This window comes from Cnephaeus nilssonii, assembly GCF_951640355.1.
Source record: "Cnephaeus nilssonii genome assembly, chromosome: 9".
NCBI classification, from domain to species: Eukaryota; Metazoa; Chordata; class Mammalia; order Chiroptera; family Vespertilionidae; genus Cnephaeus; species Cnephaeus nilssonii.
Genome location: NC_137080.1, coordinates 30,489,047 through 30,496,133, shown reverse-complemented (window position 1 = coordinate 30,496,133; position 7,087 = coordinate 30,489,047).

Genomic DNA, 7,087 nt, shown 5'->3' with positions numbered 1-7,087 from the left:
TTTACATATTCTCTCATATATTCCTCATAAGAAAGCCAAAGGCATATTCACAGAAATGTTTGCCCTCCTAGGGCTGTGCAACTAGGAAGCAGATAAATTTGAATCTAGATAAATGTCTTTATTTGTAAGCATGTTAAGGAGAGGCACAAACATGGAAAACGTTTTTAAATAGATGGTTTCTGATTTGGGGAAGTCTTTAACTGTATTTTGCAACCCACTTATTTATGTAACTCCTTAATTTGGGATCAATAATTGTTAGAAATTCAAAGTAGTGAAGAAAGGCATTCATTAATCAATGATGTTGGGTAGTCATAAAAAAAAAAAGACAAGTTGGATTCTTACCTGTTGCATTCAAATTGTTCAAAGATTTTAATATAAACCCAAAATGAAACCATAAAAGTACTTGAAGAAACATGGGGGCAATTTAATAATCTTAGAGGAGGAAAGGCTTTCCTAAGAATATCAGAAAACATAATAGAAAAATATGACAATTAAATTATTCCAAAAATAAATGGCAAAACCACCAAAAGCAATTTCAAAAAATACCATCACCTAGAAAAAATTTTCAATGTTATCATAATTAGAATTTTCCTAAAATATAAAGAATGTCTGCAGATTAATATAAAAACATCCCAGGAAAGGATGTAGATATTGGGGGATGCTATGTATATGTCCACCTGCCGGCTTAGGCCTGCTCCCTGGGGCTGACATCCCTCTGGCAGCCCTGGAGCCCTCAGACATTCTTAGCGCTGCCGCTGCCCCGGAGGCAGGAGAGGCTCCAGCCACCGCTTCTGGGCTTCCTCCATCAGCCGGACTTGTGGCTGAGCAGAGCTCTCCCTGTGAGAGTGCACTGAACACCAGGGGATAGCTCCTGCGTTGAGCGTCTCCCCCCTGGTGGTTAGTGCACGTCATAGCAACCAGTTATTCAGCCATTTAGGTTCAATTTGCATATTACCCTTTTATTATATAGGATGCTACTCATTTTCAAGTATTCATATTTATTCCTTTTTATGCAAAAGCAAAGATTGAAAATGTATATAGATTACATTTTGTAATAGCAAAAGATTGGAAGCACCTTTGGTGTAAAAAAGAGAGTAGTTAACTAAATTAGGCTTCAATCATAATGTTGGGGTTGTGGTTTTGGTTTTCACATGAAGGGTTTTTCCTAAGCATTCTTAACTTTTTTCCTCACCATTTACTGAAATGATTTGCCTAGTTAATGAGTTGTGTGTTTTTTAAAAAATATGTTTTTATTGCGTTTTAGAGAGAAAGGAAGGGAGAGGGAAAGATAGAAACATCTATCATCTGCCTCCTGATCCTACCGGCGATCCAGCCTGCAACATGGGCATGTGCCCTAACCAGGAATCGAACCGATTGCCTTTTGCTGTATGGGTTGATGCTCAACCACTGACCCGCACTGACTGGGCTAGTTAGTGAGTTTGAGTGAGAAATTGGGCCCGTGTAGCTGTGCTCCTTGTCCATCTCTCCTTTTGGCATCTCTGCTCCACATTCACACCTGTTCCTTTAGGCCCTAAGACTTTCAGGGCAGCCATCCCTGCAGGGAAGCCTGGGGGGTTGGCATTAGGAAATCATTGCTGTGCTGTGTGTCTGAGCTGCATTCTCCAGTATCAGCTTTATCAGTAACACATATATCGTGATCTTCATCTGCTTTGCACTTTGTGTTCTCAGTCAATTTAAAACTCAGGTGGCAAAAGCACAGGTGTCATTTACTATGTCTTATACAACACATGTTTGGATCCCATCCACTCACAAAACTGAGAAATCTTTCCCAGTGCATATGGTTGGGTTATCATCTCCAAGTTAAATCAATGGAAGAAAAGAGCAAGGTGCAGAACAGCCTGTGCAGAATGCTACCGTTTGGGTAAAGAGAGTGGAAGAGAGCATAGGTGTTTATTTGTATCTGCATAACTGATCTCTAAAACACTAGACATCAGTAAAGTCGGTTGCCTCCACAGGAGGGAAGACTGTGGCTGGGGACAGAGAGGGGAGATTTTTCACAGTGTTCACTCTTATACCTTTTGGAGTTTGTATACATGAAGACAGATGATCACATGAGTTCTTTTTTCTGCAGTACATGTTGCTAAGATTATTTCTTCCTCCTCTATCTCTTTCTTAAGCCCCAACAAATTGTATTCCGTTAGTGCCTGGTGTTAATAAAACAGTGTAATTGTGAAACATGAGGGGGGACAATCATAAACATGTGACTATTCTTGGGGTTCCCTCTCAACAGACAACTAAGATGGCCTCTCTCTGCTCAAGCTTTTCTTGGCCTCCTTCTCCACGAAGGGCTCTTTTCACCCAGAGATTGGGGCTTGATGAAGCAGAATCAGGAGGCAGGGAGGGGGGATGGTAACAAGTTCAACAGGAAGTGGAGTTCACGTTGTTTGAAAGGGATTGATGCAAGATTAGCTGGCCATGCATGTGGAAAGTAGGTGTATGTTTAAGAAATAATAGGAACCTGCAGGAAGTATTTCTGAAAACTTGTACAAATTCATAGTTTCTGGGCTCCAAGATTGGACTGTTGGGGTCACTTCTTCAACAGATTTACAACTATTATGACTTGGAGCTGAAAACAGTCATGATGTGCTTAGCTGTTTTGGATGACCCCTGATATCACCATTCAAGAGATACATAAATGAATTTATGAGGATTGAAACCCTACCCTAGAGAGACTTCTACTGATTCACTTATTCTAGAAAGACAGAGCCTATTATCTAAGCCACTAATGAGTCAACCAACCAGGTATCTGTTTTCTTTCCTTCCTAAAGAATATAACAGGAGTAGCGATAGCCTGAATGTCCTGGGAATGAGCAGCCTTGCTCAACGCCAGATACCCCACAATAAGCAATTGGCAGTCACTGCAGACACAGAGCTGGTTTAACCAGCACCTCCATGCCATAGGCCCTGATGGGGGGAGGGCAGGGGTGTCGGGAGGGGGATGGTGGAGCAAAGGCAGGTTCCCTATGGCAGTGAGGAGGGCTCACTCCAGACCCTTTTCCCAAATTTGCTAACCCCACTCCTCGTCTACATCTCTCACACTCTGATGACTTTTCTTTCCTCCAATTTATCTCCAAACTGGTTGTTTTGGCTAAACATGTGAGACACATTTTCATGGACCGAACTGGCTTACTATTTATATGTAAAATATAATATTATACAATCTGTATGCAGATCATTAAAGACATATTAGATTGTTGCAATTTTTTTCATCCCAGTATGAGATCCTGTTCATGTATTTTTAGTTTTCACAAATTGATGCTTATAACTTAGAAGTACACACACAGAAGGAAACTTGGGCTTAAGCAAGATTTAATAATATTGCCCTTCTCTGCTGAGATCTGTTGGGGAGTTTGTTAGAGCTCTGGTGTTGCTGGTTTTATTATTTGTTTCTATGACAATGGTAGCGATGGGAAATTATCACTAGCACAGACTCTTATCCTCCAGTCAGAGAGGGCTTGGGGCCAGAGGAGAAAGCAGCTTAAAATTGTGATTTAAAACTCTAGGAAAATAAATTATCATCACAATAAATACTGACTATCATTCAGATGCATAAGCAAAGGCAGAAATCCCTACAGGATAGAGACTTCTCTGGAATATGTCACAATAAGGAATCCTTTCTGAGACTTCTATTATTATCTGTGAGAGCAGAAAGAACAAAGACCATTAGAAAATGATATGCTCTGGGGGGCTCAGAGCTCTGATTTCATTTAGAGCTGTAAATAAAATAAAATCATGGAAGTCAGATCATCCTGGCCAGATACTGTTTTTATTTGGAAATGCTGCTTATGATAGGAATATAATTTATGATATATCTACCTGCAAAACGTTATTGCTGTTTTTCTGTATTTCTAAATCCACAATTATTGCTTGCTTAATGGAATTGTTAATCATTGACTCATGTGTGGACTAATGAATTTGTCTATTCATCTGCTTACACAGAAATGTGTTCCATTTAATAAGAAAAATGCCAGTGAATGATGCCCTGTTTTCCCTGTACTTTGGTGAAGTAGGGTGAATGTCTGGGCAAATAAATATCTCTTCCCCATTTTTAAAGGCAAGTCCTAATACCAGGCCACACACCAGATGATGCCCATAAGTGGCACCTCCTCTGATGCAAGGGAGAATAGGGAGCTCTTATTCAGAGACAGCCTGCAACCTGGGAAAGCTCAGAGTCACTGCCACTGGAGGAAGTGGACATATAACGTTCCAGACTTCAGGCTGGAAAGGCAACTTTGGGCAAGGAATTCTGCAGCTCTGAGCTCTTGCTGCCCAAATTCTACCTATAGCCTGTGGTGTCTTTTTGTCCTTCTCCCTAGGGATGATTCTTGCTTTTCCACTGAGCTTTTAAAACATTTTGATTGAGCAATGTCATTGCAGCCCTCGAATTTTAGATTCCAACTTGAAACTCTGCTAAGACCAACATTTACAGGACTAGGCAACATGTAGTTTGATGGCAAGTATGACATAAGAAAGGGAGGGAATGTGTGTTAATGGTAGGTGACAGTCATAATCTTGCTTTGTTCTGTTTTCTATTATGATGAAAAATTAGACCAACTAAAATCATGACTCATCTCATTGACCCATCTGATTACAGAATATTTGATGGCTCTCTCATATTCTTCATCACTATGGATTTTGTTTTACTCTTTGGGAGTTAGACATTACAAAGGTCAGGCCACAGACACTTTCTCATGTCACTCACATGGTTAAGTTTGATGATGCTTAAGTGCCATTTTGTTGCTATAAAATTGCATGCATGAATAATTTGGCAGTGATCCCCTAAACTTAAAGGTTAAACAACCTGCTACCTTGCTACATCATGGTTAGAAGACTGCAGGCATAATTAGTCTCTGCTTAAATTGGCTGCAAATGACTAATGATTACAGCAATATTATATTACTCTAAGTGCATGTCACTTAAGAGTTATGGCCTCGAGTAATAGGACACTGCCTTGCCACAGTACTTTAAAGAACAAGATTGCGGTCCTACTAATTAAGGCGATGGTAGAAATACTCTGTGATTTGGCAATTCAGCTTATAAGCAAAACTAAGAGCTTGTAAGGGAATCCACACAGCATTGTGTGCTGGTTTGTCTCCAAACTAGTCAATATATCAGGGCAGTATTTTGATACTACCTGAGTATCTGGACATAAAATTCGCCTTTGACAGTTTGACAAGGAAAATATACATATGGTCTTAATGAAATGTGGGAGTAAATTCTGAGATTATCAGTAAGTGACTGCAAAACTTCAATAATTGTAATCAGACTCTTTCAAGGTGGCGAAAAGCAAAGACTCACTCAAATTACCTCAAGTAATGGCCAAATAGTATAAAGAATCACAGGGGAAGGGAGGAGACAGGAGACCCTCTCAGGAGCCTCATGACCAGAGGTTGTAGACCCTGAAAGGTTGCTCAGGAGTCAACAGGAGCCAACAGAATTCTCTCATCCTCCATTGTTTCATTACCAAATTTTGACATGGCAGTGGATCTATAAGGCCATATTTCTGCTTCTTCTGTTCCTGCCACTACTGACTATGTTTATTTTTCTCTTTATCATTTAACCTTGTCCTAATCAGCTATATCCAACAGAGCAGGAATACACACAAACATGACCCACTATGTGTCAGGAATGCCCCAGGAGGGACTGGCAGGCTCTCTGTGGGGAACTAGAAGACCTCCTTCCATGGCTGGTGCAGTGCATCAGAAAACCGGGGCAGGATTGCAAATGGAAGACTTGTCAATGATATTGTGCTCTGTGAATAGAGGTATTTCTAGAAGGTGAAAAACAAAATTCCAAATGACAGGGGAGCCAAACCTGGGATTCTGCTGCCTGCTGCAACAAAAGCCAAAGTCGTGAGACAGGTGCTGGTAAAAGGAAAGAGATTTATTCAAGTGCCAGCATCTCAAGAAGATGGGGGACTTCCCCCAGTCCTCAAAAACCCATCTTCTCATCTCAGTGCGGGCCAGGGCTTTCATCAAGGAGGAGAATGGAAAACAGGACAAAGAGACCAGGGAGAGGCATGTGGGCAATCCATCTCTCCCTGGAGTAAAGTGAAGGAACCGGCCTGAGGGACTGTTGCTTCCCAAGGTTTCCTCTCCCATTTCGGCATTATCTCTCTGAATCTATAGTTTTACTGGGGTCAGTTATGGATTTTTAAGGCTGGCACAGGGCATTCCCTTCTTGAAGCAGCCTTTTTTTTTTTAAAGTTGTAAAAAAAAAAAAAGAGGCTAGATACGAAAGAATACCGCAGGGTCTTATTTATATACTCTTAAGATAACAGAAGGTTGGCTGCAGCCTTAGAACAAATGGAATGTATAAGCTTTTTGTCACTTAATTGGAATGTTAATTTGTGGTTAAAACAGTGGTAGTCTAATTACCACCCAGCAAACAGCATATGTTTCTATGATATTTGTTAATGTGAACCTATCCCCAAGAGATAAAAGAACTCAGGAAAATTAAGATTCTGAGCCTATAAAGTTTGAGGACCTGCCTCTGAAATATGATAAATGCCTTCGAGGGAAATTTCATCTGTGGAGCTCCAGCTCATTTCCCACAAAGCCTCCTTACAGTCTACGCTTCTGCACCACCATGAAGCCTTCTATTTGAAAAGTGCTTCATGGTCAAGGGAATCCCATTAGTAGTCACTCAATGATTAATAACAAGCATCCTTTTAGTTGAACCAAGTTCTTGGCTATTACATTGCATACTGGGTTCAGAAAATAAGGTTTTGCGAACTTAGCCATACAATACAGTTAAAAGGAAGAAAATAAATGTTTCAAATAGATTCTTAAGAACAATCTAATACTGAGATAAATATACTATTATCTGAGGATTATAGGCTCAAATTGGCTACTCAGCATCACCAGTTCTCAACTTTTATGTCTGCTCCCTCCTATTCACAGGAACAGTACATTTTTATGCTGACAACTCTCATATGCAGACTGAGTTTCAACAAGGTGGCAAGTACATAGTGGAAGATCATTCTTTCACTATTCCATCTTGTTCAGAATTTCAGGGGCACTGGTCCCATTGCAGTCTAAGTGAATGACATTCAAAGTTGAACATT